Genomic DNA, 27,539 nt, shown 5'->3' with positions numbered 1-27,539 from the left:
CACGTTTCATTGCTGGGGACAGAACCAGAGCCTCGGGTACGTTAAGGTGTGTGCTCTGCCTCGGGTACGTTAGGTGTGTGCTCTGCTGTGAGCCGCATCTCCAGCCTTCTGAGATGGCAGACTAGGTGAGTCTTCAAACTCAGATCCTCCTGAGTGGTATGGTTGCATGCATTAACCGTAACGCCTTGTTTAGATTTGAATTTATAAAGAACCAAAGAATTCAAAATCAGTTCAGGCAGTAACTATGTAATCTTATTTTTGAAAATATTAATTTTAAAGAGGCTTTTCAAGTGTAGATTTGATTTCAATGAAATAATTCAAATACCATAAGAATCTCTATTTTACCCCTTCTTAAAGTCACCTTACTTTTTCCTTGAGGTATGGAGAAAATCCAGTTATATTTTACATATAAAACATCACACTTAGGAATGACTCTCTTAGCTGTGCCTTTGACCCCGGAAGTAGTTGGCTCAGTTTTCAAAGTCCACCTACAGGAAACGGTAATGAAGATACACTGCAGAGGACTATTTAACGCCAGGTCTGATGTCTCAGGGGACAGTAAGTACATCTTTGTCTTGTCTGAACTGTGATTTGGATTCTAACTCAATAGAAAGTTATTAAGGTAACTAACAAAGGCTGGTTCCTTTATGGACGAATTCACGGATACTTAAGCAATAGAAACCTGTGCACACGTGCACACACACTGAATGAAGGGCATTGAAAGCAAAACAGCAACATCTGAAAAGCTCATACTGGAAGCAGCATGAGCAGCAGGCCCCAGGGTCATGTATTAATCTACTGTCTCCAAGACAGGACGTGGACCTCCCCCAAAGCTGGCAACAGCCTCCACTCACGAAGACTGAATTAGTGCAGTTAGACCCAAAAGAAGGAGGCTTTGTCTGCCTTCTCCCTGGAGACCCCAAGGTAAAGCTGGAATTGCAATTTCTGGACAGCCTGGGCTGAGCAAGGCTCTTGTCCTATCCTCTGAAGTAACAGGCAGCCATGTCTAAAGGGAACGCTTAGTGGGCAGGAAGACAGGGAAACAATGAAGCAGGTTGTTCTAGAAGATGACAGAGGTCCCCGAAAGACTCTTCTAGATCCAGCAGTGGTCTCCCTCCGCAACAGATGCTGCTTCTGAGCAATGACAGAGGCATGCACAGGCACACAAGCTTTGAAATCCGCAGACCCACTCCAGTGACCCTGGCCAGTTGCTTAACCTCTGCCAGCTGGCTTATTTCTGCATCTGCCAAAGGCGGTAAGCGTGCCTACTTCTGGAGACGCTGTGGGGATTGAGTGAAGTAACACACGTAGAAGCACAAAGCCTGCCCCCAGGCCCCGGCAGACTTTCAGTAGCTTGTCTCCCTTTGTCTCAAAGAGCCCAGGGATTTGAGGGCACCCCCTCCCCCCAAGCACCAACCACATGAGGAAGCGCGGACTCGGCCCTATATCCTCTCTTCATCTGAAAGGCGGCAGAAGACAGACTCTCTTGAGTGCCTGGTCCCAGGTCCTTTCCTGCAGATGAAAGGAGGCATCATCTGCAGGTGAACAGACCCCGACGACGCTGGGCGCAAGTTTGCTGTGCTCACGGCAGGCAAGGTGACTCACGGAAAGACTGAGCCGACAGCAGCATGTGCGGCCACCGTGGTCCCAGCTGTTATTTAGGTCCCAGCTCTGAAAGAGTCTCGCTGGATAGCCCAGGCTAGCCTGAATCTCAACATGCTCCTGCCTCCACCCGAGTGTTGGGAGTATAGACCTCTGCCACCACATCTGGCCTGCTGTATCCTTTTCTTCTCAAATACTCAATAAATAAATGAAAAAAAAATTGCAAAGACAACAAAACCATTAAAAATTGAGATTAAGTATCTGGAGTTTTGCGGGGGAAGGGGATTTGGGTTTTGTTTGTTTGTTTTTCCCTCTCACGTGAGAGAAAACTGATCCAGTAGAGCTCCAGAAAGCAAAAGAGGAGGTCCTGTGTCAAAGTGTCCCTGGGGCACCCCTAGTTGTTGCATCGCAGTGAGGAACACAAGACAGCACTCTGCTATGCCGAGCAGCCAGAATTGCGCTGGTAACCCGGCTCCAGAATCATCATGGACTGATCCAGCCTTCTGTCCTCCTATCGGTCATGCCCAAATCAGTTCAGGTCTCGGCTGCAGTCTCAGTCCGGGAGCCACTATAGCCCTGCCCTCACAGAGTGGTCATGAGACCTGAAGGAGTCTTCGGATTCAATGGCGGTAATACTTGTCAGCTGCTCCCCCCCCCCACACTTAGGCCTTTCTTCTCCTCCAGGGTCAAGCCCAAGGTCAAAGGCAGAGACCTCTGAGAAGCCCTAGGCCAACAACCATGACCTCAGACCGTAAGTCCTTGATATAAAGCCCTAATTCTGAGCATCCTGTAGGAAGTGCTCACTCCCTGTCTCTTCCGCACAGTTAAGGCTACTTTTATCCTCCATAGATGGGGTCCCGGGGTCCGTGTCCCCTCTTGAAGGCAGCTGCATCCTGAGGAAGAGTGTCCGCAGGCATGGAGAACACCACCATGTTTGTAGTGGTATTTCAACGGTATTTTAATAAACAAAGCTTGCCTGAAGATCAGCCTTACAGGCCAGGCAGTGGTGACACACACCTTTAATCCTAGTAGCCACACTAGTTGCCTTAGAAATCGGGCGGTGCACGCCTTTAATTCCAGTGGTGCATGCCTTTAATCCCAGCACTAGAAAGGATTATAAAATGGGAGGAGACAGGTCTCAAGACAGTCTCATTCGGAGGATTCCTGAAGGATCGCCATTTTGGACTGAGGTAGAGGTAAGAGCCAGTGGCTGGCTGCTTTGCTCTTCGGATCTTCAGGTCAAACCCCAATATCCGTCTCTGAGTTTTTATTAATCATGTATCACATGTTAGCACCATCATGTAGGGGAACACTGCTGTTACCCCCTAATGAGTCAGGGGAGGAGAACCCATGGCTGCGGCAACTGTCACCAAGGCCTTGGGCACTCTTTATCTTTTTGTTTGTTTGTTTGTTTGTTTTTCGAGACAGGGTTTCCCTGTAACTTTTTATCTTTTGACAGAACATCTTCAGCATGTGACTTGGGTCACATGGTTGACACCTGAGCACATCTTGGAAAGAGAGCATCAGAAAGAGAAAGGGCCAAGAGGGAGGGTTGTATGTGAGGACCCCTCCCCTCAAGCCACTCACCCTGGCTAACCAGATGGAGACCCCCGAGGTGCAAGGGGAACTAAAACTGGAGTATTTCTTGTTGGTTTTCTTTTTTTTTTTTTTTTTTCTGTCTTGTTTGAGACAGGATTTTGCTCTGTAGCCTTGTCTGGCCTCCAACTCACAGCGATCCTTCTGCCTCGGCTTTCTAGTGCTGGGATTACAGGTGTGAGCCTTCAAAGACAAAAACAATCTTTTTTGAAGCTAAGTAGATTGCGGATCCAAACAAAAATCTGTGCTCTGCTGGGGAGAAAGAGTTATCGGGTAGACACCTAGCAGAGACGTTTCTCTTGGCCAGCCTCCAAAAACAGCTCAGCTCCTACTGGGGTATACTTACTTTTATAGTACCCCAGACTTTGTATACTGCTGATGTAAAAAATGATAATCCAATGATTTGGCGTGTAATTTTTCTTGCTGATGCTGAAATCAAATGCAGGGTCATGCCATATGCGAGGGAAGTCATTTGTCATTGAGCTCTAGCCCATTTCTCATGTACTCAATTGTCAAGCTATCTCCCTACAGAAATGAGAGCTTGGGGAAGGGCAAGGTGTGTCCTATGTGTGCCCTGTTCAGGTGTCCCCAGGGCCCCCAGACCTGCTCCAGTGCCTACATCTGGTACGCATACCTGGTAGACATATTCAAAAGTAGCAGCTAAATTAAAAATTAGAGATTTACTGAGACACCTGGCAGCCGCAGACGGTGCCTCTGGCTTTCCCTTGTTTAAACACAGGCCAGAAGGACGCATGTGCCCCACTCAGTCAGCGCTATGAGCAGAACCCATGGAAAGAGCACCAAGAAACAGTGGGAAAGTATTTTGGGTCAGGACTTGACCTACGTGGGAACAGAAACAGAGCCCCCAGGGACACGGCTGAGGTCATGGGAATAGAGGGATGGCAAATGGGGAAATCCTGGGAATCCCAACCCGACTTTGCGCTAACAGACATGGGAGGTAGAGAGGAGAGGCAAGAGGTAAGGTCATATTTGGCTGTGACTGCTTTTCCTGCCCCCTTCCCTCTTTCCCTCCTCCCAGTAAAGGAGATTTTTACAGACAGAGGGAAGTCTGCTGGCTGCTAGAGGCCATCTCTGCCCACACACTCCCAGAACTGCTGGAGCCTGTTAGACCCTCGAGCACACAGGAATTACACAAACCTGGTCTTGAAACATGGGTGCCTCAATGTTGCTAGAGTGGTGGGGCACACATTTGCTGCTCTGATAAGCCCTGTGAGGTGCCATGACAGAGATTAATAGGGGAGATGGCATTTAATGACCGACCAAGAATGAGAAGTCACTATGACAACTGCCAAGGCAAGAACACCGGCAGTGTGCACGGCAGCAAGAAGGAAAGGGACAAAGCGACAGATGTGTAAGAGGTTTAGTATCGTCTCATCTCTGGAGTGTGAGCACCCTACCCGTGAGCACCCTACCAGTGAGCACCTTACCCGTGAGCACCCTACCCGTGAGCACCTTACCCGTGAGCACCCTACCCGTGAGCACCTTACCAGTGAGCACCTTACCCGTGAGCACCCTACCAGTGAGCACCCTACCCATGAGAACCCTACCAGTGAGCACCCTACCCGTGAGCACCCTATCAGTGAGCAGGAGCTTTTTCAAGGCTGTTGCTCTGCCACCTGGAACAGAGGAGATTTTTAGTCCACATCGTGGGATGAATACAGAGGTTCCAAGCACAAAAACAAGACAGAAAGAGTCGGGAGATGCTTATCACATCAGAAACCCCAGCACCTTCTTTGGATGCATTAACCATCAAGAATGAGTTATGTCAAAGCCAGGCCTGGGGTGCACACCTATAACCTCAGCTCCTTGGGAGGCTGGAACAGGAAGATCACCAATTCAAGGTCTGCGTAAGTGATAGAGGGAGTTCAAGGCCAGGTTAGGTAATTTAGCAAAACGTCTTCTCTCAAAATGGGTGGGGGTGGCAACTCTGTACAGTTCAGTGGCAAAGCATTCACCTAGCAAGTTGCTGGCCATAGGTTCAACTCCTGGTACAGGAAGGAAGAGAAACCTGCATCAAATTACTTTGGGCTATGAAAGAAAATATGCAACTTTAGAAGCTGTGTCTCAGGGAAGGGATCTGCTGGCCCTGTAAGTGCTTTCAAGATTTCTGCTCCAGAAGAAGCTGAAGGGGAGATAAGGGTCAGCCATGCTCCATGTGTGGCAAAGCCAGTATCCTGTCCCATTAAACAAATACATCACCACAAACAAGAGATGCTAAAGGGCTAAGACAGACACACCAAGCATAAATTTTGCTTGGTCAACATAAATTTTCTAAATGAAATAAAATCCAAGCATCATGTCACTATTAGGTTATGACAGGGTTTTTCTCAGGGTTGTTCTCATAGTGACAAACACCATGACCAAAAGCAATGTGGGGAGGACAGAGTTTATTCTAGTTTCCAGCTCTTAGGTCTCACTCCGCCACTGAGGGAAGTCAGGGGCATTACTTACTAGCTTGCTCCTCATGACTTGCTCAGCCTGATTTTGTATATAACTCATGACTGCCTGCCCAGTAGGCTGGGACCTCACAAATCAATCATCAAACAAGAAAATGCTTGACAAACTTGCCTATAGGCAAATCTTATGGAGGCATTTTCTCAACTGAGAGCTCCTTTCCCTAATAAAGCTAGCGTGTGTCCGGTTGACATGAAACTAACCAACAGAATTGTTCCCATGTCAACTTGACAACTCAAACACAGTGCTATTAACCCACAGACCTACCTTTGTGGGTTGTCCCCAAGATCTCATATTAATATCAGCATCACAATATCAAACACGCTCAACCCCAAACTTAACAAAACACACAGATGAAAACCAGAACTGACTTTGACCTCGGACCTAAGAGCAAGGCCGCATATCCCATCTGTGCTACCAACAAAGCTGGTAATTCTCTTCAAAGGCCCCTGGAGAGTACTTTCAGGACTGGCGAGGTTTATAATCAATACAGACCCATGATACCTCTGATCCCTGTTACTGCAGAATAGTCAGCTTACAGCACAGGCCACCGAAGAGAGATTAGCATATCAATTCGATAGGGTAAAGCTGGGGGGCCCAAGCAGTCAGGAAGCAGGCTCTATGCTTATGAAACATACATAGAATTTCCACAAAGAACGTTGGTCTCCTGAGTAACTGACTGGGAATGAGAGACAAATCTAAGTCACCCTCCTGAGAAATAGGTCAAAGTTTACAGAACTAAAATGAACTGCAAGATGAGATATTGAAAACCTGCCATACAAGTAAAGATAACAAGAAACATAGCCTTGTGAATTAAAAGAAAACATGGCGGGGCAACACACTGATGGAGAAGGAAGGCACTACAACTTGGCCTTGGGGCCAAGGAGAAAGGTCAGCTGACTACTGCAGTGGTCAGCTGATGCAAGAGTGTGAATGAAGCAGATACTTAGGTTTACACAGTAAGAATTAAAATCTCTGCTTTGACACGTGAGTTTGAATGCTGTTAGGGTTGGTTGAATTGTACTCTCCAGGACATTGAAGTTCTAATCCCCGTGTCTTGAATGGGCTGTATTTGATAGTACAGTCACTGTGGCTGATGAAGTGTGTTGTTCCTCAATCCAAGGATGGGTGTCCTTGCAAAACGACCCTATGAAGACGGAAGCTGCAGTGATACAACTGTAGGTCAAGGAGTGCCAGGCACAGCCAGGGACAGCTGGGCACAGCCAGGGACAGCTGGGCACAGCCAAGGACAGTCAGGCACAGTCAGGGGCTGCGGGCAGAGCCAGGCACAGCCAAGGACAGCCAGGTACAGCCAGGCACAGTCAGACAACATCCAGGGACAGCAGGCACAGCCAAGAACACCCAGCAACAGCCTGCCACTACCAGGTGCTAGGAAGAGCAAGAAGGATTCTACCCAGAGCCTCTGGGGTAGCACAGCCTTGTACTTCTTGCCACCAGAACTGAGAAAAAAAAATGTTTCCATGGTTGCTTCCCCCCCCCCACACCCCTTATCAAAGTGAATGCAGATGTTTATCAGACATCCAGGGTCAGCTTTGAGGGCTGTTTGGGACTGAAGGCACACTTTGTGAGCTACATCATAACACTGGGGTTGGCTATACAACGAGACCTGCTCATTTGCTGTCTTGGGGAACTGCAAAAACGGGAACAGGTGCCAACCTTGGAAGCAAGGACATGGTCTACATTCCAAGATCCCTGAGTAAGTTTAAGGAGAGCAGAGCCTGTCATCACGGATGTAGATTAAATATAAGAAGCACACGTAGCGAACATTCACAGATAAAACCACCACGTGGCATAGCAGTCAATTCACGGGCCAGTGAACGTAATAAAACTGCCTTAATGATGAAGACACAGCAGATAGGCACATCCGGTCTCACCTCACGTAATGGTGTTGCAGCAATGCTGGATCCATACAATTATGACAGCTAAGAAATTCCTGCCGCCTGGTGACATCAAAGCCTCCTCTTGTCCCCCAGCACAGCCCATGCCTCATCTGTTTATGGTGATGCCACACGGTGCCTACAATTACACGCAGGGCGCCATGCTTGATAATAAGTGGTTGTGCGACTGTCTTATTACTATTCCATACTTGGTGTCGTTCCTTTAGAGCAGAGTCCTGCCACGGTTTCTACAATGAGCTTGCTGTAAAACAGCACACACTGCTTTGCACTGTACAGCTCCCTGGCTGGCCTTGGCCCCGTTCATGTGTTTGTGGAAGCTCTTCTTGCTCTGAGAGGCCACAGGCAGTGTGGCCTACATTTAGGTTTGTGTAAGTGTGCGACGTTGACACTCCTAGCAGCTGTGACTCTCTGATGAGTGACATGTGTGTGCATTCACCAGCTAACATCTGTAGAGCTTAGAGAAATGATCACAGTGACTACCAAGGAGTTCGACAAAGAAACTAGCCCAGGATGAGTCCATAGATGGGGTGGGTTGAGTGGGAAGAGAGGGAGCAGACGACAGCCAGACAGCAGCCTCCTTCTCTGAGTGCACACACCTTCCAGGTACAAGGTTACCGAAGTCTGGGTCAGAACCTAATCACATTCTTAGATCAAAACCACAATCAAAACAAAACATGAACAAGGTCAAGGCACCATGAAGTAATGAAAACTTACAGCCTACGAAACACCCCATTCTTAGGAGAGGAGCCGGTTCAGAGCAGGTCAGGCCATTTTAACAGCAATAAGGATAAATACAGCACTCAATTTGCATAGACTATATACTTACAATGAATGTGTGCATAATTTAATCTGTATTCAACACTGTCCATCAGGTTCTTGGGTGCCAGAAAGGCATGGTGGCGAAATGGCTCCTCCCACAGACAGCCAGGCTTGACTTGCTCAGATGGTCAGACTTGGCGCTTCCCTTCCAAGCTCAGGCCTACCCTGCTGAAGCAGGGCCATGCTGGTCAGTATGCACGGTTGCAGGAGCCTCGCTCAGTCCTCTCCTCTCCTCCCCTTCCCTCTCCTTTCACCTCTCCTCTCCTCTCTTCCCCTCCCCTCACCTCTCCTCCACTCTCACCTCTCCTCTCCTCTCCTCTCCTCTCCTCTCCTCTCCTCTCCTCTCCTCTCCTCCCCTCTCCTCTCTTCTCTCCTCTCCTTTCCTCTTCTTTTCTCTCTCTCTTTTAACTAAACCTTTAAAATCCCCCCTAAATGTAAATCAGTAATCTTTTTGCATCTAAAACTCAAGTTCAAATTTTCCTCCAGTAGCTTCATCAAATTGAAAACTGTGGAGAATCCATTTTTAACAAACGATGGCCCTTGGATTCCAGTGCATTCCGTGGGTGTTTGGCACTGTTAGGGGTTTCCTTCCTGCCCTGTTTGATGAAATCTCTAGTTATAACACTGTTAGGTCACCAGGACTCATAGCCAGCCAAACCTCATCTGAGGCATTTATGTGGGTTTTCCCGAATACCCCTCAGCAACCTAAATCCTGAGTGTTAGTGCCAGCTACCAGGGAAATTAAGCAGGGAGTACAGGAAATAGAAGTGACTAACAGTTAGTGATTGCACAACTTTTTCTCATGGGCATTTTCCATGGCTGGGAAACAAACTCGCGGGCGCAGAGGGACACAGTTGAACGTTCAGACATCCTGAAGTGCAGCGTCTCTGAACACATGGAGAAACTTCTGGTTTGGTTCCTGGAAGGACTAAAGGTTTGAGTCATAAGCTTCTGTGGCTAAGGCTTGTTCAGCTATATCTGGGCAGTCACGATCAAACACAATCAGCATCGTGGGCTAGCAAAGGTCAATGTTTAAACATTTATAGGCACACAATCGCCTTTTACTTGTAAAAAGAAGGAAGTCCTAATCATCTGATATCAAGAATCATCAAGAGGAACCATTTGGACCTTACTCTGCAAAGTTAACATTCCGCAGATGTTTGAGACTGTGGTACTCTCATGGAAGCAACATCTATAAAATGAACACCCATTTGTTGTCCAAGTCTAGTGTGTGAGTCAGCTTCCCTATTTTGTGACAAAAAAAAGATCCAAAACCCAAAAACCAAAACAAAACTTTGGCCAATCAACTTCAAAGGAAGAAAGGTTTATTTCGACTGTTTATTCTGCTGAGAGGGTAGTCATTTCTCAACAGCACCATAAACTGGAGACCAAATCGCCAACACACAGGTCTGCAGAGGAAGTTTGCAGTTCCAACTATGGCATTCAGAATGGGGAAAACATTAAGAGATAAGCAAGTATGGATTTTACTCAACAGTATGGCAAAACTATTATAGAGGAGGAAGCTGGGAAGGAAGTCTGGCCATAGGGACAGCTGGAAACATTCTAACACTCACTGCCATAGCAAGACCTTGTGTGTAAGGGACAGGGAGTGGGGAAGGAGAAAGAAAACATACCTACTAACTAAGCCCAAAACAAACAAAAACAACAATAGAAGGTCAAAAATGTCATTTGAAAATATAGGATGTATTGGACACAATGACTAACATTCTATGACACAGAAAATAGAATTTTTGTTCAGGAGTCTTTACATCTGGAATCCCCCCCCCCATTTTATTTGGGTAGAGTAATCATAAAAGCCTACAGGAAGATTTTATCCCTGCGTTTTTTGTGGTACTTGCATTTGGTTATTATTAATTTTTATATTAATGAGTGAATATAACCATCATAGGCCACTTTCAAAGGTTGAAGGCACAGACATAAACACAGATACACACACACACAGACACACACACACACACAGAGTCACCTTACACATCCATATCTATTTCTCTGTCTCCAAAAACCAAAGGGTTTCAGGAGGCTCATTAGCTACCGATGATGCGTTGCTTCAGTTCAAGTCTGCACTCCGTGTCTTAGAACGAGTGCACCATCGCTTGTAGTGTGTATACTACAGTACTACGCCTGTAGTGTGGCACCTGCACTACAGGACGGTTCGCAAGCTGGGCAAGGGACTGGAGATTTAAACACATACACACACAGACAGAGAGACGAGACACGGGTCATCCTGGAAACAGGAATGCCCCCTGTATTGTGTAGCAGGGCAGCTTATATAGGGATCCTTAACTGATAGCCACGCCCAGCCAAACACACCAGAAACCACTCCCTGCCATCAGGAACGCCTGAGGGTCTCGTGCTCAGAGCACCTGCAAACACGGGAAACAAGTTGTTTTGCTCAGAGCAGTTGCAAGCATAACAAGTTGTTTACAGGAAATTTAGGGTCTGGAGGTCCACAGCCCCAAACAAACAAGAAACTGTGTACCCACCTGCCAGGTACCATACGCCCATCTACCCGCCTGCCAGGCACCATGCTCTCATCCACTTCCAGTTTGCTGGGCAGAAGATACATTGTTCTATCATATATTTGCAAAGTTTCCTTGTTTTACACTATTTGTACAAAGGTGTGTAACATCAGAATAAGTGTCGTGTGACTTCTCTGTCTTCTCCGTAGTGGAACTAACCAGGAAACGGAGACCCTAGAGAATCCGTAAAGCCCCACTCCTGTGAGTTCTTTGTGTCCGCTAACCCCTCATTGCCTGACAAATTCCTCATGCTGGTCTCGGAGGGTGGCCTCCGAGAGACACGTAAAGGCCGGCTGGAAAAGCCACTGACTAAATTAAAACACACTAATTGGGCATTGGATTTCTGCTGGAAGCGTCCCCTCCCAGCATCACTGGTGAGGTTTCGTGGGTGTCGGATGTACGACTAAGAGGAAATTCTTTCTTTCTGCACAAATGAATCATTTGGAATTCGTTTTAGTAAGCTTTCTTATTGGTTCCTGGAAAGATCAAATGCAGGATGTGGGAAATTCAACTAGTCAAACAGTCGAGAGGCTTTATGAATTCAGCGAATGGAAGCAAGAACTGACATCCCAGAGCAACTCCATCCTTACTAAAGAAAACGCACTTCTTCGCTGAACAATTCTAAACAAATCAAAGCTGCCTCTCACGTATGTCCGGACAGATGGGTGCTGTCACCTCCACACGGATGCTGTGAAAATGTCTGCAGTTCAAATCATATGCTAGACTTACGTTTTGGACAGGATCTCATGTAGCACAGGCTAACCTCATATTCACTAAGGGTTCGAAACTGACCCTGAACTTCTGATCCTTCTGCCTCTAACTCCCCAGTGTTGGGGTCACAGGTGTTTGCTGCCATACACAGTGGGGGTTTTCTTTGTTTGCTTGCTTCATCACACTTATTTATTTAGTGTACACACACCACACATGTACATAACACATGCTGTGGCGTGTGTGTGGAGGTCTGAAGTCAATTTTGAGGAGCTAATTGTTCCCTGCTCCCACCATGCGGTACTTGGTCAGGTGGTCAGGCTTGATAGCAGGCATCTTTACCCCCTGAGCATCCCACTGGCCCCATAGCCAGTTAGTGGTGCCAGGGACTGAAGGCAGGCATTGCACACACCGGGCAAGCGCTCGACCAACTGAGCTACATCCTCAGTCTCTTACTAAAATAATTTAAGAAGACATAGATCTTAAGATTTTTTTGATTTAACATCAGTTCCTAGCTCACAACATTACCAAGAATATGCCATATAAAATTAACCTTACACAACTAGGCATGATGACATGTACCTACGATTTTAGCACTCAGAAGGCTGAGGGGTGGGGGAGGGCTGTAAATCTGAAGCCAGCCTGAGATGTTTAGCAAGACCCTGTCTCAAAACAAGCAAACCTAACTTGACATTCAGAGACTTTCTCACCGTGCATTGTTCACATCCTTGAGAAGGAGAGCAGCTATGCAGATTCTCCTTCTGGTTAGTGATCTTTTACATCTGGAATCCCCTCCCCTCTGGTGGTTCTTTTTTTTTTTTTTTTTTTTTTTTTTCCACAATGGGAATCAAAGCCATCAGGGAAATGTTCTCTTAAATGTTCTATGGAGCTGAGTTCCGTTCTGCTTTATTCAAAGATAGTGAGCAGCCCCCAGTTCCCAGTTTTGTCCAGAATATCCGACCCAGGATTCCGCCGTTTGAGCTCATGTTGCCTGTAGGAGGCTACAGACTATTTCTCGGCAAAGGGGTTAAGGTCAACGGCTACAGTAATAAATCACATGACTGGCACATATCTTTGATCAGATGGGATGAAAGTGGCAGTCATTTACAGTCATCCTAAGCAAAAAAAGAAAAAAAGAAAAGAAACTTGTAACTCCAGTCAAACCATGAGGAAAGCATCTGATAACTCCCAGTAGAGGGACTGTCTTAGTCCACGTGGGCTATAAATAAACCCGTAAAACAAAATAGAAATTTTATTATTCATTTGTTTGTTGAGACAGGCTAGCCTGAACTCATTATAAGGCCTCAGTTGGCCTTGAACTTAAGGAAACCCTCCTGCCTCAGTCTACCAAATGCTCTGACCACGGGCATAAGCCACTACCCTCTCTCCTAAAAGCAGAAATTTCATGCATGACAATTCTGGAGGCCAAAAAGACCGAGCTCAACACACTGGCTGGTCAAGAGCCCGGCTCTGCTTCATGGATGGCTTCTCTCCTCTGTGGCCTCACAGGGGAGAAGAAAAGAGACAATTCTGGTCTCTTAGTCCCTGATGATGGCACTGATTCCAATCCCACAGGGCCCCACCCTCGGGGCACACTTGCACCTCCATCAAGGTCCCACCTCCTAAAACCATCCCCATGGAAAGTAGGGTTCAGCCTATGAGTTTTGAGGGAAATGCCCAGATGGCAGCTCAGGGGCACACTGCAATGCCTCGTGTTCTTCAGAAGGGTCGTGCTCATTAAAGACAAGGGGAACCCAAGAGATCTCCGCTGTGGGAGGGCCTGAGGAGCTATGACAGTGACGGCTAAAGTTGTCAGCTTGATTGGCTTGAGAGAGGCCTCCATTAGTAGTGCATTTGCTTGTCTATGAGGATTAGACCAGAGCGGATCAGTGACTTTAAACTATGAGCAGATTGCTGGAGGTGGCGGAACTGTGGAGGCTGAGCAACGAGGTGATACCTTTGCAGGATGCACCCTTGGTTCTAGCCTCTTCTTTCTCCTCTTTGCTTCCTGGCAGCAATGAGGTGAGCAGCTTCCCTCCCCCACACACCCGCATGCTGCATGCTGCCACGGCGGTCTACCTCACCTCAGGCCCATAACCATAGCGTGAGCTGGCCATGCATTGAAACTACCAAGACAGTGAGCCAACTCTTTGCTCATTCAAATTGTTTCAAGTATTCATCACAGAAACAAAATGGTAGTGAACACAATGTGTGGTACGCAAGCGCAGAAGATCGGTCAGTACACTGGGACCCCATTTGGCTCCGGGCTATGTAACTCTCCTTGCGATAACACACTTGCAGCATAGCTTCTCAGCCTATGCATACTGGGCACATGCAGCCCCAACTCCCCACCGATGCACCCAGCAACCTCAAAATCACCTTGACCCTCCACCTACGTTGCCCTACACACCACACACTCCCATCTCTGAGCAAGTATATCATGTTCCTCATCCCTGGTAAGAATCAAATTGAGACAGTTTTCTATTTCAGTCAATTCCAACTATACCTGGGTATGAAGACTAGAATGGCTAATCCAGCTGGAATTGGTTTGGGGTACATGTGCAGCAAAGTAAAGCCGGGTCCTCTGGAAACCTTTTATGGAATGTGGTGGTTTGGATAAGAATGGGCTCCACAGGCACGGAGACCTGAACGCTTGGTCACTGGGGAGCGGCACTATTTGGAAGGATTAGGGGTATGGTCCTGATGGAGGAGGTGTGTCATTGGGGATGGGCTTTGAGGTTTCAAAAAGCCCACTCCAAGCCCAGAGTTGCTCTCTTCCTGCTGCCTGTGGATCTGGATGTAGAACTCGCAGCTACGTTTCCAGCACCGTGTCTGCCTACATGACGCCATGTCACCAGCCATGACGATAATGGACTAAACCTCTAAACCTGAAGCAAGCCCAACCGAATGTTTTCCTTTATAAGAGTTGCCACGGTTATGGTGTCTCTTCCCAATGACAGAACACCGACTGAGACATGAGTCATGGAGGATCCTCTATTTACCATCTTATGACTGCATACGCTCAGCTTCAGACGTATTATGGGAAGGAACACGTACAGTGAGCTAAGTTAACACGTACCTGATCTGGCAATCGGAATATAGAGCCACTCAGACCAGAGCCCTGAATACCTAGCTGCTCATTTCCCTGAGAAAAATCCCTCCCAGAGCACCTCTCTCATGAGGCCGCTGTCAATCTTGACTGCATCTCCCCCCATTTAATCTGCACTATAGCTTTTCTCCATTATCTTGCTATTTTTGCAAACCTGTGTGACCCCCATTTCCAATTGTCTGTGGGGTTTTGTTCTCACTGGGTTTTTTTTTATTATTTCATAGATGAATACTGATTTTATCATTGCTATCTCCCTCCCCCTTACAACTCCTCCCATGTACCACCCCCACATCCTCTCAATATGGAACACCCAGCCCAGACCCCTAACCACCAGTAATAAATGGTTATTATAGGGTGTCCTAGACAAAAGGCGGGGGTGGAGTGTCCTAGAGCAGAAAAATAAAAGGATATTGGACAAAAACCAGGAAAATCAGAACAAACCACAGACTTTAGCTAATAAATATATCACATATATTTCCTTAACCATAGCAAGTGTGTCAGCTATGTGAGAAACTGCAATGGAGGGGCGTGAGCGTGAGAACGTCTTCCTTTTCTTTCAGCTTTTCTGTGATCCAATGTTCATCTGAAAATCCATACAGGTGGTTTTAAAATGCCATAGTTTCTTCTCTATAACTTATTTGTAAAAGGCTCAATAAAGATACATAGACAGCGAGAGGAAGAGGGAAGAAAAAGAAAACATAACATTCTGTTAATACTTGCTGGCCAAGGAGTGCCCACGTGTTTTCTGTATTCATCTGGCAGCTCCTCTGGAAGTCTGGGATTGTATCGACATTAAACATTTTTGAAGACAAAACGTTGCCATCTGAAAGAAGAAATGTCTGCTAAAAAAAAAAAAAAACCTATTAAATTTTTACATAATAAGCTGCTCTTCCCAAAGTAAAACAGCAGGAAGAGACTGAATCTGAAATGAGGAAAACCCTTCTCAGAAGGCATCGAAGCAGACACTCTTCTGCTGGGGATGGCCGGTGACCCAGCTATGTGGCTGCAATTCAGCCATAGAAGGTTTGAAGTTGTTCAGCCTCTTTGATCTCACACTTCCTAAGCTGAGGAGACTTTGTCTTAAGTAGGCAACTATGTACAAGGCAGTTAAAATTAATTAATTAATTAGTTAATTAATTAATTATAAAAATATTATCTATGGGGCTGGAGAGATGACTCAGTGGTTAAGAGAGCTGTCGTCTCTTCCAGAAGACACAGGTTCAATTCCCAGCACCCACATGGCAGCTCACAGCTGTCTGTAACTCCAGTTCCAGGGAATCTGACATCTTGACACAGTTGTGCATGCAGACAAAAACACTAATGCACATAAAATAAAAATAAATCATTAAAAAATAAAATATTACCCATAAAAACACTCTATTGAAAGTCTAAAAATTGGCCGGGCACGGTGACACAAGCCTTTAATCCCAGCACTTGGGGGGCAGAGGCAGTCAGATCTCTGAGTTTAAGGCTAACCTGGTCTATCTAGTGAGGCTCCTCTGGCCAGCCAGTGCTGCATAGTAAGACCTAAGAATTGAAATCAGTCAGATGTGAATTATGCTACAGGCACATGAGGGATTCGTAAAGTGTCATGAACCAAAACCATCATGGAACAGCACTTACTGGTGATGAGAAAGTTGACAGTATACACCATTCATCAGAGTCTAGTTATTTATCTACTTATTTATGTATTTTTGAGTTTTTTAAAGACTGGGCTTCTCTGTGGAGTGCTGGCTGTCCTGGAACTCACTGAACTCAGAGAAAAGGCACACACCACCACCCTGGTTTCCATCCTAGTCACCTCTGAGTAAGCTTATCATTTTGTTGCCATTAACCTTCTGGCACCATGAAGAGATCCTCTGCACACAAGACAGAAGCATATTGTGACGCTGAATCTGTAAGAATGCTTTGGAGGTATCAAGTGGTATCCAGCCTAAGGAAACATGGAAGCGCCACACGGAAAATAACATGGGTAGCTGGGAGGCGGTGGTGGCTCACACCTTTGATCTCCAGTACTCCGGAGGCAGATGTATCTCTGAGTTTGAGGCTAGCCTGGTCTACACAGAGAAACCCTGTCTCGAAACAAAACAAAACAATAAAAATCCAACTTAATAAAAAAGAAAAACAGCATGGGCTTTGCAAGAACAAAATGGGGGTTTATGTGTGTCTTCATTCTGCAAACAGTTAACTGCCTGCTGCCTTCAAAACATTCTGCCAGGGAAGCCAGATGTGGTGGTGCACACCTTTAATCCCAGCACTCAGGAGGCAGAGGCCAGTGGTTCTCTGAGTTCAAGATCAGCCTGGTCTACACAGCGAGCTCCAGGACAGCCAGGGCTGTTACACTAAGAAACCCTGCCTGGAAAAAAAAAACAAAACAAAAACAAACAAACAAACAAAATCCACTCTGCAAGGGGCTGGGAGAGGAAAGAAGGGCAGCTACAGAGTTTGGATAAGCAATGTTATTTGGCTTTAGTGAGCTTATAATTTATCAGGAATGTTCAAAAAGAAAACTTCGTAAATAATTTTGCTGTGCAGAACATTAAAGGAAGGAGAGGGAACAATCCCTGGATGTTAAAACACAGATGTTCCTGCTGTGATATACGAATACAAGAGTCATCTTTTCGCTGCCAACTGCTGCTATGGGGACGCTGGCAGCGGATTTGTAAAGAGGAGTGAAGGAAAGCTTCCTAGGGAAAGCACAGACTTACTATGTGGCTGAACACATGGCAAGCGTAAGGAAGTGAGTGCCGAGAAATGACCGGGCAGGTGGGTAAACATCGGAGATCAAGCTGGGTGCGGTGGGGCGCACCTGCAATGCCAGCACCTGGTGGAGGCAAAATCAGACCCTCAAGGGCAGCTTTGACTCAAAACCATAACAGGAGAGCAAACAAAAAAGCCAGAGAAAATGAAAATGTACATTAGGGGAAGTCTGGTCTGGACTCTCGATTTTAAGTGGGCACGGCCATGAAACATCCCTGGGTGGTTTGAGAGCCTGGTAAAATATGCCTTAGTAAGAGAAAGTGGCCTCTGTTGCTGGCAGCAAGGTGAATGGGAAAAGACCTTCAGGTGCAGCATCTCAGTGGCAAGCAAGATGTTTTCAAACACCTTTGTAAATGCCTGGCTGAGCTGACAGAACGTGAAAGCCCCTGACATCTGACACAGAGGGATAAGTCAATAGGCTAGGAACAGGCTCGCCATCTCCCTGGAGCAATCTGCCAGCTCCTGATGGCCTAGCACACTCAGCAACGGTGGCCCATAGGCCACACCCAGCTTGATAGTCAATTGCACAAATAAAGTTTTATTGGGACAAAACCACACCCCAGCATTTATACGTTACCTGACTATGTTCGTGGCTACCATGGCAGACGTGAGTTGTAACAACAGGAGCCACACAGCCCACAAAGCTTAAAATATAGTCTTTCCAGTCCGACCTTTTGAGAAAGACTATGCTGATCCCTGAGCTTGAGTTTTAGTTGGCTAAGTTGGGGGATTGGGAAGAAAAAGCCTGGGATCTGACTAGAGTTAGGGTGACCCTATGAAAAAAACCCATGTGAGCTGGGATCCTGAGAAGTAACCCCTCAGCCCATGAAGCAGGAGCTTTCTCTGAAGGAGAATCTGAGGGGATAGTCACATAGTGGTGTCTTGGGTGTGGTGGGAAGGAGAGAGTTTCCCCTGAGTATGACTTAATACAGGTTAACCTTTCACAAGTCAAAACCCATATCATCTGTGGGGTAGAAATAAAAACCTCCCAGCCAAAAATGCAGTTTATCCAAGTGAACCATTTGACAGTGAATCTAGGCTTAGAGCTTTAAATGTCAGTCACCTTAGGTTCCCCCAGATTGGGAGTTTTACAAACAACTTAAGCTTTGAGTCAAAAAGCACAAAACAGACAAGAAACTGAATTACTAAAAGCAAAATTAAGGAGAAAGCCAACTACACAAATTGGTCACAGAGGTCAGGATACTAAAACTATTAGGTACCAAATGTTGACTGTGTTGGTTATGATTCAAAAAACAAAGAAGGCATCAGCCTGGGCACTGTGGCAGACACTGTAATCTCTGCTCTCAGGAGGCTCAGACAGGTCATGTGAGCTTGCGGACAACCTGGGCTACAAGTGAGACACTGGCTCAAAAAACCAAACAACAAAATCAAACAAAAAAAGGGGTGTTACACAAGGGGAAAGAAGTCACCAAAAATGGCTCACTGTACTTTAATAGAACCAAATGCCATGCCTAAAAGTTCTCAAACTTTTCAGCATATAATTGGGGTTATAAAACCAATCCAGGTAACCGAGATGCCCAAAGAGAGCAAGAGCAAGTTGGAAAGCAGGTATGAAGAAATCATACAAAAATCCAGCAGAAAGAAAGAAGTAGAAAGCACAAGAGGAAAGAGATATAAAAGAGTAAAATCTGATACTCATTCAATCAAATTATAGGAGGAAAGGCAATTGAATGGCTAAAAATCGTCTGATGACACACACAATCTTCAGAATAAAAATAACCTCAGAGACCTGCTGTGAAGAAACTGCAATGCACAACAAAAGAAAACTATTAATACTCATGGGAAAAATAGAATCATGACTAATTTCCCATCGGTTTTGATATTAGAAGCTAGAACAATGGTCTTAAAGCTCTATGGAAGAACACACACATTATTTTTCAAGATGAGGGTGAGGGGCTAGAAACATGGTGCAGGGGTTAAGAATCCTCACCCTTGCAAAGGACCTGGATTCGTTCTCTGCCCCCACATGGCAGCTTGTAACTACCGTACTTCTCCTTTCAGGGGACCCAATGCCCTCTTCTGACCTCTAAGAATACCAGGCATGCATGTAGCGTACACACATACATGGAGGCAAGCAAAACCCTCACCCCGGTGGCTGGAATGAGAATGAGCCTCATAGGCTCATGGATTGGAATATTTTGTCCCCAGTCGTAGAACTGTTAGGGAAGGAGTGGGAGGAGCAGCATTGTTGGGGGGGAACGTGTGTCACTGGGAGTAGACTCGGGTTTCAAAAGGCACTTATCCAGCACCACGCCTGGCTGCTTACCACCTTGCTCCCTGCCATGAAGGACATGGAGCTGTGTTCTGACACTGTAAATAGGTTTTCAATAAAATGATTTCTTTATAAGTTGCTTTGGTCATGGTGTTTTGTCCTGGCAATAGAAAAGAAACCAAGACACTGGTACAATGCAATAAAAAAAATATTTAAATAAAAGGAAAGGGTCAAACCCAGGCATAACTGTAATCCTTCCTCTCCAGCAGACAGATTCCTGTGAATTCAAGGCCAGCCTGTTCTACACAGTGAGTCCCAGGCCAATCAGAGCCACACAGTGGAGCCCTGTCTCCAAAGAATAAAAGGAAATGCCAAGCAAAACAGATTTCAAAGTAAAAGCTATTCCTGGAATCAAGGCTTGCTACACAATAACAAAATATGGGATTCAAGACATTGAATGCTTTTGCTGCTGCTGCTGCTGCTGCTGCTGCTGCTGCTGCTGCTGCTGCTGCGATGGTGTGGCGGATCAAATCCAGGGCTTCGTGCGGGATAGCTAACCCTCTCACGAAGCCACCTTCACTGCCCAGAAGAGCTCACCCACAACAGTTTCAGAATTCCTAAGGACAATCCACCACACGATTTTCCGCAGATGGAAGCTGCGAGCAGTGCTCCCCAGGGGTCTGCAGTCCTTGCCTGAGGCATACAAGCCTCCTCCCACCCCCACCACCTCAGCTTAGAGGGCCAGGAGCAGAAAAAAATGGCCCCTAACCATCAGCATTGCCTCAGCTGAGGAAGACTTCCTGGTCCAAGGATGCCTCTTCCTGCTGAGAGCAAGCTAGGTGAGTACTGGCCAATGGGGTTAAAGGAACAACTCTGAGGCATACCTCCTGTTTAAGAGCATTCCAGAGTCAGAGGTTGCGTTGCCGAGGCCACATTTCACCTTCTCTCCTCGTCTCCCTCCCCTAACATCCGTCTGTCATAATAATCTCCACCCCAAAGACCGCAACTCACGTGTGAGGGACTGGAGCCGTGTGGCTGAAGGTCAGCAGAGACAGTCAACCTACAGTTGGATTTTTGTGTGATGTATGTAGAAGATGCAATTAAATATTTAGAAACTGAATAAGGTAACTAAATGAACAAACCAGGAAGCTCAAAGGTGAGGCCCTCTAAACACACAGGTGCACAAAAGACAGGATGGAGGAGTCGCATCAAAAAGGTGTGAAGTGCCTTCCCCTGATGTCATGAAGAGAAAACAAGCCGTTCATAAGCCGATGGTGTTAAATGCTGTTGATAAGAAGCCAGTTACAGGGGATGTTTCCACATCCTAACCACACAGACGCCTCTTTTTGACTACCAAGTGTGTCCATCCTATAGCCTGGGGGCCACGTGGAGCCAAAGACAGCTGCGAACACTGTTAGTATTCAGGCGTCTGTACTGGCCTGACCTTGGGACCTGAGGACAGGAAGACCTCAGCTGTAGCCTTTAAGAACACCTCTTGGGCTGGGCGGTGGTGGCGCACGCCTTTAATCCCAGCACTCGGGAGGCAGAGGCAGGCGGATCTCTGTGAGTTCGAGGCCAGCCTGGTCTACAAGAGCTAGGTCCAGGACAGGCTCTAAAAAAGCTGCAGAGAAACCCTGTCTCGAAAAACCAAAAAAAAAAAGAACACCTCTTGGGTCCTACCCCCCAACACACACTTCTTCTGCCTCTCCTGTCTCCAGAGGCTGGTCTCCCCCTCCTCCTCCCCTCCCTCTTTACATTCCCTTCTCCCCTAATAAAAACCCCTCAAGTGGACTCTGTTGCATGGTATCTTTCTCTTTTGCACAGCTGCTTATTATTATTATTATTATTATAACAAACGCAGCCCAACGCAAAACCATAAGCTCACTTAAAACATGGAGATTTATCTTTTGCAATTTTTGCTTTTGGTAACTTGATGGTATGGTTCTCCAACTCCGAACTCTGTAGGTGACCTGGGGTTTCGCTGTCAAAGGTTAGACACTCCTGAGTCTTGCCTCCCTCCCTTCCTTCCTCCCATGGAGCTCTTTTCACCGCCAGTCAGGAAGCTGGGTGCCTGCTCAGGCCTGGCCCATCAGAGAACTGCCTTCTCCGCTCCAGACTTGGCCAATGGGAGACTGCATTTCCCTGGCCTTCAATTCGTTCTAGTGAGACTCAGATTTTATTCAAGCCACAAACTAGGCTCTTCTGTATTTCAGCCGGAGGGCACCAGAGTGTGCTAGCAGGCATTATGCCACTAAGATACCTTAAAATGAAGCCCCTGCCTGGCCAGCCTCGTGGGAATACCTGGACAGAGAGCCTCAGCTTCACCCACTGCCTCCCCATGCTGATCCACTGACTGCCTTTTCTTATTTATGAGGGGGAGTGGGTTTCTGTTACAAGCAAATAAAAAAAATTCTGGCAGAACTTGTCTACCCCTCCCCGCTTTCCATCCTGGGTAAGAGCATGGGAAGTTAATTTATCTAGCGCCTTCTGTCATGCCCAGTTCTAAGTAAATGTTACAAAATGTTAGCTATTATTAGTTATTATTCCTAGTTCCCAAATGAGGACATTCACCCTATTTATAAAATCTTCATGAGAATATGAATAGGCATTCCGTTTCTACTCAGGCAGCCGCCTTACCAATGGGCCAGCTTTTCATCGTGCTGCGTATCGCTGATTGAGGTTGGGGGGGGGGGGATAAAGCTCTCTGTCTGTGATTATTTCCTTACTTTCGAGTGCTTCCAAGAACTGCCTGATTCTCAAAACCTTTGTAAGAATGTAGATTCTCTGGCTTTTCTCTAATGAATTTTCCTTTGGGTTTGTTGTTGTTTATTTGTTTTAGTTTTTGGGGGGCGGGGGAGTTGTTTTTGGGTGGGTTTTGTTTGTTTTTTGTTGCTGTTTTATAGTTTTTTGTTTGTTTTGTTTGTTGTTTGCTTGCTTGTTTGGTTTTTTTGAGATAGGGTTTCTCTGAAGTCCTGGTTATCCTGGAACTTGCTCTGTCGACCAGGCTGGCCTAGAACTCAGTGATCCACCTGCCTCTGCCTCCTGAGTGCTGGGATTAAAGGAGGGTGCCACCAGAGCCTGGCTTTTCCTTTGTGTTTTATGCCAATTAGGTTGCTGTACTCACCCACATCTCTTGTCCTACAATTTAAGCCTATACCTGTGATCAAGGTGGTGCTATGTACTAGGGGATATAGAAGTACCACTGTTTATCGGTGTCCTATACTCTAATTAATGAGGCAGGGCAGAGCATATGGAAGCATTAAAGAAAGGGGGAAGCCACCAGATAGCTCAAGTGACTTTGGAAAAGTCCAACCATCAGAAATGCACATGACAGATACTCGATAAACAGCAGTGGAGTGGGCAACGGTCACCTGGGCTGTCCTAGCGTGCCTCCTGACGCAGCAGGCGGAATCTGTTAACAGAGTTGGTTTTCTTATTTTCCCAAATTGGGAAATCTAAGTTTTGACATGTATTTTTTTCAATAGCCTTAACTACTCACAACCCTCTAAGGCTCAACAAAGGAATACTCACTCATCTTAATGTCAGAGGAAGGCACACTTTAAGAAAATACATATATGCACAACCCTACAACCTTTAAGGTATCTGACACATTCATTATGACGAGAAAGATTACTCTGGGGGGCGGGACATGGTTTTAATAGCACAATCAGACTGATCAGAGAAGAGATAAGAAACAACTCAAATGTTCCCACACAGACGGACAAATTCATCAGTTACCAGTCATAATCAAACCATCTTTCTGAAATGCATAGTCTATCTTGTACAGATATTAACGCCCCAAAGCCTGGGGTTCAGCCCGCTGGTAGAGTCTTTTCTGCCTAGTTATCTTTGTGATGCTCTAAGCACCAACTCAAATGTTCACACACAGACAAAATTATCAATTACCAGTCATAATCAAGCCATCTTTCTGAAATTCATAGTCTAGCACCAAAGGTTTTGTTGGAGAAAATCAGTACCAACCCACATTTTCCAGAATAAGGATACCAGCTCAGCACACTGCCATTAAATGACCAAGGACAAGAGGAGATGAACTTCTACCTGAAATGGCCTCTGACCCCAGAATCCACCAGGCCTCAGCATCCAGGGGTCACAGCAACTCTCCTGAGTGAGTAGGTTGTCAGTGTCCAGCCATACTGTAGAGTGAAAAGAGCCAAGGAAAAAACACTGTGCCCCGGAGTAGACCTGAGACCTGGGCTAAGGACTCCCTGATCTGACCCAGAACCAGGGCCTAAAATCCCACTAATCCCTGAGTTTACCCCAGAGTCAGGCTGCAGAATTCCACCAATCCCTGAGCACAGAATCCCACCAATCCTTGAGATCCCTGAGCACAAAATTCCACCAATCCCTGAGTATGAAATCCCACCACCAATCCTTGAGCTTGGCCTGGAATCAGACCAGAAAAATCCACAAATCCCAGGTGACCCTAGTGAGCTCCACCCCCACAACCCTGTATCATCTCTACCCTGTTCAGTTTGCTCCTGCTTCTCACCCCTGAGGCAGCCACTCTCCTGGATTCTTCCTTCCCAATAAATCTCTTAAGTGAGGTTTGTTGTGCTGTGTGCTATGACATTTTTGCCAGAGCAAAGCCCAGATGCAGTAACTTTCGCAGGAGCCAAAGAGCGGAGCAGAACTATAACACTTTCACTGGGGAAGAGCTGTTCCACCCGAGGGGCCCTGAGCAGAGCTGGAACCGCTTCGCCGGGAAAACCCTCCCTGGCTAGAGCAGGGTTGTTACGTTTGCCTTGGCGTGCCTTTCCTGGAGCAGGGCTGGAAGCTGTGCCACTTACGGTGACTCTGTGGTATTCCTGGGCTCCCAGCTGCCAGGATACCTCTCCATCTGAGCTGCACTTCCTGGCACTGATGAAGTCAGCATTTGGCAAACCTTGGAACCTTGGAACAAGAGGATACAGTTTTACCTCTCTTATCTTTAGGTCTTCACCTAAGTTCTAGACCCTGTGTTCATCAGTCACACCTTCTCCCATGCTCTAACTCCCCAATCCACTGTTTCTCCCTGGGTCTTAATAAGCACAATCGTCCACCCTCTTAAAAGTCTGAAATCACAAATCATCCTTGACTTTTCCTCCCCTCTGTTTCTCACAGGCAAGCTATCGTGAAGGCCTATTACTTCCAAATCCAAACAGAAGCCCAGAAATCTGTGTTTCTAGAACCTTCTCGTTCTGCTTTCTCCCATCTTCCACCACCTTCTCTCACCGGCAGGTCACACCTGAGACACTGACAGTGGCCTCCAGTTGTTTTCAGGCTGAGCTCTCTCACCATGGCCCCTCACACTTCATCCAGGTCTTAGTGCATCTCTCCCAGCTCCTCCCATGCTAGTCCAATGACAGGCACATCCGTTAGCTCTCCACCACCTTTCCCATTAGACTGGAAGTTTCACGGGACAAAGATGATATCCACTGTCTACCAGCGTACCCAGTGCTAGAACAGGGAGTGAGCAGCTTGCTAAATTTGGCTCGAGTGAATGAATGTTTTGAAGATGACTCTCCAATGCTCACAAGTTTTTCTATCGGGCATCCAAGGGTTGCCATGAGCCACAAATATAGTAGATTCCCCACTTTCTCAGCCCTCATGCCCCCACCCCCATCCCTGGCTTAAACTTAGTTTTTCTGTGGGAACCAGCAGTCACTCGAGTTGAAGCAGTTTTTTCTCCCGCTTGGCACCGGAAGGTGGATTTACTCTACGCCCTCAGGAGGAGCACAGTAGAGGAGGCCAGCTTCTCAAAGAGAACCATTTAGTAAGGCGGCCATGAAAGATGAGAGAACTCAGGGAAAAAGACGTCATCTTGTTACTTTAAAACCTAACATACAGCTTCCCAGTGCTGGGACATGGGTATTATATGTGTGTGTGCATGAATTTCTATTTATAAACATTTATATGTAAATGGGTTCGTTTTACTACCCAGTCATCCAGATTGCCCTTAGATGGCATTCACGTACAGGGTTGTGCAGGGGTTTTACGCTTCTGTGTGGATTTCTTGTGCTCTGAAGGGCCACGTGCCTGCGCTTGTGCCTGCATTTGTGCTCAGGGATAACTGCCACAGTCTTTACAGCCACTTCCCACCTTGCCTTCTGGTTGAGGCGCTGGGTCCCGGGGCTTTACTATTGGGCAGCCTTTCCTCGGAAGAGGATATCCTGCGGAGTCAGGAAGGCCAGCCCCTGACTCATCTGCTCCTTGGATGCAGTGAACTCACCTCGTCCACAGACTGTGTCAGGTATAGATAGCAATCTAGAATCGGGGAACTGTACAGTAAAAGGTGTTTAAACATCTCTCAAGGGATAGCCAGCAAAAACAGAGAGACTAACAACACAACCAATCATATCAAAAGTAATATTTATTGAACCCTAATTGGTCCCAAGTGCTGTTCTACATACTGTTACATGCCAATGCTTGCCAGCTAGTCTTACTGTAAGAACCCCTCTTATTTCTAGGTTACTGGACACCAGATATCAAATAATTTGCCCAAAGACAGATAGTTAGTGCTTCTCAGGGTCAAGTGAGGCTTCCAACACAGATCCTCAGATTCCACAGAGAGTGCGCTCCAACGCTGCTTTTCTTCCTTCTCTCTCTCTCTCTCTCTCTCTCTCTCTCTCTCTCTCTCTCTCTCTCTCTCTCTCTCTCTCTCTCTCTCTCTCTCATTTGTCTTTTGTTTGTTTGAGACAGTCTCACCATGCAGTCCAGGACACTTTGGACTTTCGATCCTTTTGCCTCAGCCTCCTGGTTGCTGGGATTATAGGCATGAACCATCATGCCTGGCTCTTGTACTACTTTCTTTCTTCTTCTTTACTTAGAATAAAAGAAAATACCAAAGTATTTTAGGGCTAAACCAAAGGAGTAAGCTGATCAAGTTTTCCTTATTTAATAACATAATTTAACTTTCCATATGCACTATGTATGCATGTGTAACATGTATCCATAGAAATACACCCTATATGTACTGGTAGTCATAAGTTTCTGAAATCTCTTAATGCAGAGTTTACATTAATATTTTAATTAATTAATTTGGCAAGGGACTAGAGCACACCCTACTGGCCAGCTAATAGGAAATACAGTATGTACTTGAGACAAAGGGCTTCAATTTGAAACCGCTTAAAAGAATCTCAGAAACAGCTAGCTTATGTATCTAAATAAATTAATCCATAGGGTGCTAAAAACTTATTAAAGTTATGAGTTCTAGAGATGGGGCTAGAATAAGAAACACGATGTTTGTTAAGGGAACCTTATGTACATAAAAGATGACTCAAAAACCACCGCTAGAGCCTGCCTTCATTCTGAGGGAGTCAATTCCTTCCCCTTAAGCACTCCAAACAACAGCCTAGAAAATTCTAGCACAGCTGGCACAGGCAGTCTTCTCTCAGGCCACAAATCACCCCGCGTGTGTGCAGGTATGTGTGTGTGTTGTTAGCCCTTTTTAAGAGGAAAATCTAGAAGAGGGCAGCAAACCTCCTGAACTACAGAAGGAAAAGCAGGAATGCTGCAAACAACGTTTAGTGCGCTCTACTTTCCATACGGCCGCCGAAGTTCAGAGTTCAATGGGCGCCTCTGCCGCGGCGCAGCGCTCCTGTGAGTGCAACTCGGGGCTCTTGCTCTCTGTAACTGTTTGAGAATTGTATACACGGCTGAAGTGTACTTTGATCAAGTCCACCCCTGTCCCTCCCTTTCAGTCCCTTCCCAGGCCCTCTTAAACTTTTCAAAAATAACACGTAGTCATTTACGTGTGGGTGCGTGTTGTGGAGGTCAGA

The 27,539-nt window shown here is 46.4% G+C and overlaps 1 long non-coding RNA gene across 2 annotated transcripts in view; it reads right to left on the bottom strand.

Annotated features, from left to right (window-relative positions):
• LOC119816281 overlaps nt 1-24,100 on the bottom strand; it is a 93,647-nt gene extending 69,547 nt beyond the window's left edge. For both annotated transcript variants that reach the window (XR_005285716.1, XR_005285718.1), the window contains exon 1: nt 23,821-24,100. This is a non-coding gene — a long non-coding RNA (uncharacterized LOC119816281). The remainder of the gene's footprint in view (nt 1-23,820) is intronic.
• Between the last annotated feature and the right edge of the window lie 3,439 nt (nt 24,101-27,539).

Source organism: Arvicola amphibius, chromosome 6 (assembly GCF_903992535.2).
Source record: "Arvicola amphibius chromosome 6, mArvAmp1.2, whole genome shotgun sequence".
Classification (NCBI taxonomy): domain Eukaryota; kingdom Metazoa; phylum Chordata; class Mammalia; order Rodentia; family Cricetidae; genus Arvicola; species Arvicola amphibius.
Note: the sequence above shows the minus strand (reverse complement) of the source record. Positions and strands in the feature narration are given on the sequence as shown.